The sequence below is a fragment of the Mizuhopecten yessoensis genome, unplaced genomic scaffold (genome assembly GCF_002113885.1).
Source record: "Mizuhopecten yessoensis strain PY_sf001 unplaced genomic scaffold, ASM211388v2 scaffold716273, whole genome shotgun sequence".
NCBI lineage: Eukaryota > Metazoa > Mollusca > Bivalvia > Pectinida > Pectinidae > Mizuhopecten > Mizuhopecten yessoensis.
The window spans coordinates 147,682-155,279 of NW_018480034.1; the positions used below are offsets into that span (position 1 = coordinate 147,682).

Consider the following 7,598-nt stretch of genomic DNA (forward strand, 5'->3'; position numbering starts at 1 on the left):
AAACAAACACTGGGCCAAGAAAAGTAAACATGTAGTTATAAAACAAACTCTGTTCCGTGAAAAGTTAACATGCATTTATAAAACAAACACTCTGTTTTAAAAACAAACCGTTATACTCAAAACTAAACACAAGTCTGCGAAGAATAAACGTCGGTTTAAACAATAAACGGTGACTCGTCAAATATAAACTATAATCCAAAAAATACACACAAAAAGAGAACAACTAAACGATTTTTGAAAATTAAACGAAAAAATGAAAAAAATACACGGTAAGGGTCCACCAGTGTAACATCCAGGTCTGACAGTATGACCTGTGTCACCATACACAGAACACCCACTAACATCCAGGTCTGACAGTATGACCTGTGTCACCATACACAGAACACCCAATAACATCCAGGTCTGACCAGTATGACATGTGTCACTATACACAGGACACCCACTAACATCCGGGTCTGACCTGTATGACCTGTGTCACCATACACAGGACACCCACTAACATCTGGGTCTGACCAGTATGACCTGTATCATCATACACAGAACACCCACTAACATCCGGGTCTGACCAGTATGACCTGTGTCACCATACACAGATCACCCAACATCTGGGTCTGACCAGTATGACATGTGTCATCATACACAGAACACCCACTTATATCCAGGTCTGACCAGTATGACATGTGTCACTATACACAGGACACCCACTAACATCCGGGTCTGACCAGTATGACCTGTGTCACCATACACAGAACAACCACTAACATCCGGGTCTGACCAGTATGACCTGTGTCACTATACACAGAACACCCAATAACATCCGGGTCTGACCAGTATGACCTGTGTCACCATACACAGAACACCCAATAACATCCGGGTCTGACCAGTATGACCTGTGTCACTATACACAGAACACCCAATAACATCCGGGTCTGACCAGTATGACCTGTGTCACTATACACAGAACACCCAATAACATCCGGGGCTGACCAGGATGACCTGTGTCACCATACACAGATCACCCAACATCTGGGCCTGACAGTATGACCTGTGTCACCATACACAGAACATCCACTAACATCCGGGTCTGACCAGTATGACCTGTGTCACCATACTCAGGACACCCACTAATATCCAGGTCTGACAGTATGACCTGAGTCATCATACACAGAACACCCACTCACATACGGGTTATTATACCGTACAATTGGAAATTTTTGCCACAGTTTAATTTTTGCCTTTTTTGCCCTGCGTAATGAGGGTGAATTTATTACGAAAGTTAAAATGAACCAGTGAATGGCAAAAATTTGACTGGACTAAAGTTTCTCCATATACAGTACTGCTTGGTAACAGCTCAGGGTATATTAACCTGGTCGGCAGCATTGAAACAAAGGGATGGAAACGGTTGCATCCTAAAAAGGAAAGCCTGAGGACTCAAACTTGAGCAAAGGTGTTTTTTGATCCCATAAAACAAATCTAAAAGGTCTTTTTTCTACCAGCTCTAATGAATGTGATATTCAATTATTGCCTATGATGATCTTTGACACCTTGATGTAGCCCATTTGATCACTGTAGTATTCCAAGAGTTTAAATAATATATCAAAGGTTCGGAAACAAAATTGATGCGGAAAATTAATTTCAAATCTAAGTACACATGTACTAATTTTTTCATATGTCACAAGAATTAATGGATAAACAGACACTTCTTGAAACATCAGGTATGTACAGTATGACGTCCAACAGGAAATGTCAAGAACTCTACGTATACTAGAACATTAAGGAGACAATATGAGACAAGCATGGACTACACAGCTGTAGGCGTTTATATCATTGACTAAAAGGTTAGTGGCAGGGATGATTTCGCATCAAACAAACTTGCAGCTTAATTGTGACAGGAGCTACCATACCTATTCTGAGGAACAAAACGAGAACTGACATTATATTGAAGCCCACTGCCTGTCTGTGACTTATTCTGTATCGAATTGTACTCAATATCCTTCATCTATCTCTGACATCCATCATTGTTGATATAGTTATCTCTGCTGATATAGCTATCTTCCACAATCCTTGAAGCCCATCATTGTTGATTTACTTATCTCTGTTGATATAGCTATCCTCCACAATCCTTGAAGCCCATCATTGTTGATTTACTTATCTCTGCTGATATAGCTATCCTTCACAATCCTTGAAGCCCATCATTGTTGATTTACTTATCTCTGTTGATATAGCTATCCTTCACAATCCTTGAAGCCCATCATTATTGATTTACTGATCTCTGCTGATATAGCTATCCTCCACAATCCTTGAGGCTGATCATTGTTGATTTACTCATCTCGGTTGATAAAGCTATCTTTCATGATCCTTGAAGCCCATCATTATTGATTTACTTATCTCTGCTGATATAGCTATCCTCCACAATCCTTGAAGCTGATCATTGTTGATTTACTGATTGCTGATATAGCTATCCTCCACAATCCTTGAAGCCCATCATTGCTGATATACTAATCTCTGTTGATATAGCTATCATCCATGATCCTTGAAGCCCATCATTGTTGATTTACTCATCTCGGTTGATAAAGCTATCTTTCATGATCCTTGAAGCCCATCATTGTTGATTTACTCATCTCTGTTGATATAGCTATCTTTCATGATCCTTGAAGCCGATCATTGTTGATTTACTGATCTCTGCTGATATATCTATCCTCCACAATCCTTGAAGCCCATCATTGTTGATTTACTGATCTCTGCTGATATAGCTATCCTCCACAATCCTTGAAGCTGATCATTGTTAATTTACTGATCTCTGTTGATATAGCTATCCTCCATGATCCTTGAAGCCCACCATTGTTGATTTACTTATCTCTGTTGATATAGCTATCCTCCATGATCCTTGAAGTCCATCATTGTTGATTTACTTATCTCTGCTGATTTAGCTATCCTCCACAATCCTTGAAGCCCATCATTGTTGATTTACTGATCTCTGCTGATATAGGTATCCTCCACAATCCTTGAAGCCCTTCATTGTTGATTTACTGATCTCTGCTGATATAGGTATCCTCCACAATCCTTGAAGCCCTTCATTGTTGATTTACTGATCTCTGCTGGTATAGCTCTCCTCTACAATCCTTGAAGCTGATCATTGTTGATTTACTGATTGCTGATATAGCTATCCTCCACAATCCTTGGAGCTGATCATTGTTGATTTACTGATCTCTGCTGGTATAGCTCTCCTCTACAATCCTTGAAGCTGATCATTGTTGATTTACTGATCTCTGCTGATATAGCTATCCTCCACAATCCTTGAAGCTGATCATTGTTGATTTACTGATCTCTGCTGGTATAGCTATCCTCTACAATCCTTGAAGCTGATCATTGTTGATTTACTGATCTCTGCTGATATAGCTATCCTCCACAATCCTTGAAGATGATCATTGTTGATTTACTGATTGCTGATATAGCTATCCTCCACAATCCTTGAAGCCAATCATTGCTGATATACTAATCTCTGTTGATATAGCTATCATCCATGATCCTTGAAGCCCATCATTGTTGATTTACTCATCTCGGTTGATAAAGCTATCTTTCATGATCCTTGAAGCCCATCATTGTTGATTTACTCATCTCTGTTGATATAGCTATCTTTCATGATCCTTGAAGCCCATCATTGTTGATTTACTAATTACAGTTCCTATAGCTATCCTCCACAATCCTTGAAGCCGATCATTGTTGATTTACTAATTACAGTTTCTATAGCTATCCTCCACAATCCTAAAAGCCGATCATTGTTGATTTACTAATTACAGTTCCTATATATAGCTATCCTTCATGATCCTTGAAGCCCATCATTGTTAATTTAACTTTTTATAAATTTTAAATTTCTGTTGATATATAGCTATCCTTTATGGTCCTTGGGGCTGATAATTGTTGATATACTTATTAAGTTTAATAAGTGTTAAGTAATCTGTGAAGCCAATTATTGCTCAATTTCCTAATTATCATTGCTAGAGCTATACTTCCTAAAACATTGAAACCCACTTGTGTTGATTTTCTAATTAGCATTGCCCTAACTTTCCCTGCTTAAAGCTAGTGACATGAACTTATAAGTGTGTCACCCCAATCTTACTGTCTGCCCTTGATATTAGGGCAGGAAGTGAACATCAGATTTATAACACTAGAAAGCGTATTGCACAGCGCATATACTGCTGCATCATCAGATATGTTTCATTATCAATACAAACTCTAACCAACAGGAAACACATGCAATAGTTAACGTCATAAAACCTTTCCCCTTAGACTTTTTGGTAATGAATATGTTTCTGATCTAATCAATACAAATGTAACAGGAGAAAGGGAAATGCAATGGCCAGATCGGGATTCGAACCCGTACCTCATAAACCTCATCTGCTGCTGAGATGATATCTCTATGAAACATTGCCGATTTTTAAATGTAACATCATAATTTATTAGGATTCAATGCTGGTGTGATAAAGCAAAAACACTTGATATTGATTTATTTCAAAATGCTTCCGCTTTTACTAGATCTGACAAAGACCTGCAAACAGCACATGAACAATTTCTGTTCGGCTTGGTCAATAAGCAGCTGGATATTGTTCACTTATAGCGAGCAAAAAATATCAAAGTGTTCTCTTCATGATATGACAGATATCACTTTTACCGTTACCTACTGAGATCCCCCTCACTGACAAATACAATAAATGTAAACCAATCCACAAAGGACCCCTCCCTCATGATAAAGTTATGATCAATGTACCAAACACCTAGGAAATGCCATCACCTGACAAGGACCAAGGAGATGATGTCACTGGATCAACACTCGCGCAATACCTAATAACCTAGACGCAGCTGAAAATGTAGCCAGCAAGTCCTCGCAGAAACCAAACTGTTATAATGGAGCATGAGCTTCTATAGCTACTGCTACAAAGCATCACTGTGAGCCAGACTAGCTTCAAGCATGACCATGGCCTAGACTAGCTTTCAAGCATCACAGAGGCCAAAGCAAGCAAGAACAACTTGGTAGCTGCAATATTAGCTACCGAGCATCACAGTGGCAGAAAATGACATTTCAAAGCATCATTGTGGCCAAGACTAGCTTTCAAGCATCACATAGGCCAAAGCAAGCAAGAACACAGTGGCAGAAAATAACATTTCAAAACATTATTTAGATTTATGTCCTATGCATAAATCACATTATCAGAGGCAGATGGCATTTGGTGGTCTGCGAATGGTCCTAGTCGGTCATTAGTCGGTCACTAGAGTTACCGCCCTTGTTCACTGTTGCACTAGACGAGCCGAGATCGACTACAAAGGACAAGCAGAATTCAAGTTGGGTAATCTTTATTGTGGCCTAGACTAGCTTTTTGGTACCTTAAAATTCCTAAGCATTTCGGTGGCTTTAGTCATTTTAGCTTTCTAGCATCAGAGTGGCCCTAACTGGCCTCTCAGCATCTGATGGTCCAGTTTGACCTTAGGCATTGTAACAGCTCACAGATTATAGGTATAACAGTGGCCTAGACTAGATTATAACCATCACACGGCCCAGACAAGCTTCTATTGGCATCACAGCAACCCAGACTAGCTTTTGAACATCAGAATGGCACAGAGTAAGGTTTCTCGCCCACGGCTCTGATGGGCTACTAAACATCGTAGTAATACAAATACAGAATGAGACAGCCCCAAGGTCCGTCTAGTTTTACTGCACTGAGCTTCGCTCAACTTTGTCTCAAAGTCTTTCGCTCAACTTTGTCTCAGAGTCTTTGAAATTAATTAAAGCATTCTGAATGTCGTTTATTTTATGTTTTCAGCATCATATAATTACATTTTCTAATGAGTCATGCTATTAATTAAAAGCATGATTAGAATTTTACACAGTTTTTATTTCAACGGAACTCGGAATTCAAAGCCAACAGTGCTATTTACTACAAGACCCAAAATCAATGAGAGTTCTATCAATGAGTTGGAGATTGCATCCTTCGGCACACTCTGTCATGACACCTAGGTGGTGGTGCTATAGTGGACTGCGGTGGCTGACAAACAACGGAGACTGAGCAAACTTCTGTTCCGCTCTTAACAATGGGGACTGGAAACCAAGTGAAACAAAACCCTCTACTTAAAGCAATATTTGTCAACATTTCAACTTCTGAAATTCAATAACCTTCATGCATGAAGGAAATCTTAATACTTTAGCAAAATAACAAATTGTAGCGTTCGTAATATTTGAAATAAATATTGATATACAAATAGTGTAGAAATTTTTGGTTGAAGAAAACTTCTGGCAGATATATGCTATAAATGGATGAAGCTATTATGAAAATTGTTATATATTTTAAAAAAAAATAACATCATGAAAAAATTCTGTAGGAAATATTTACAATTCAAATTATCAATTTTTTTTTAATTTCAGAATTATTTTTTCCCACAATACTCGTATTAACTAAAATTGAACTGCTAAAAATGTACACATGATGTTATTGAAGTTGACAATATGTAAATAAGTAACGTCACAATGATAGGTCACAAGCTTACAGCTGCAGCGACACCACCGGTAGAGAAACAACAACATGTTTTGTTGCTCCGAGGCCGAGTTTTATGTTTGTCATTAGAACTAAGCCATTGTAAGCCATTAATTCATAAGCCCAGCTAATCCAGCGGTGACAGTCCGCCTGGCACTGTATCAAACTAGGGTCATCCTTTCTTGTGTACGACAAGCAACATCGAGTGTCCTATCTTGGGGCCCGTCTCAGACACGCTACATAGCGGTCCTAATCAATATCAATTATTTAGCCTTGTCTCTGATCCCCCTGTCTTCATAGCTCTTTTGGTGCCATCCAATTTCTCTGAAATTCTCTCCACAAAATGGAAACAGTAAATTTCTCGTCCAATTCCCTTCTAAATCAAAAGACTCCTTTCTTAATTGTGGTTTTGCAAATTCTTCAGTTTTTGTAACCACCAAGGAGAATCCTTAATTGCGGTTCTGCCAATTTATTTTTAAATTTTGTTTTTATTTCAGATTCTTACAAAACCAAAATAACAGCAGTAAAAGGCGACTGAACTCCATTTTGTTTTCTTCAAAATTTTCCTTAGATGATCAAATAAGATCCTAAAACAAGACCAGCTGTAGCTTATATTAAGTGCTTCTAATTTAAACGCATAATTACTACAATTTGATATAAGACACAAAATCCAATTGTTCAAATCAAATACCAATACCATTGGTTTGTTAGCCCATTTCAAATCTACACTACAAAAGGATAGACCCTCCAAGCAACTAACAGTATACTGATTTATAAACAATACTTGTTGCAAAAGAATATTCACAGAGCAGACGGACCACAAGCAACAGATTCCTGTCACAGTTCAGTGACTACAACCAAGACCAAGAGAGCAGACGACATAGAATTGCCCAAAACCAGTTATATTTACAGGAACTTCATCAACTTTTGGTGACTGTTATTAAATATTCTGTCTGTGGGTTGTTATTTTTACAACATGAACAACTAGAACTTAATGATATTTAGAGTGGTCATAGATCAAAACAGTGGTATATCCAAGATGGCAGGTTTGTGAACAGGGTGGGTGGGGGG

The 7,598-nt window shown here is 38.4% G+C and overlaps 1 protein-coding gene across 2 annotated transcripts in view; it reads right to left on the reverse strand.

Moving 5' to 3' along the window:
- Window positions 1-7,598, reverse strand: part of LOC110442509 (calcium/calmodulin-dependent protein kinase type 1-like) — a 115,647-nt gene that overhangs the window by 71,713 nt on the left and 36,336 nt on the right. The window lies entirely within an intron of this gene.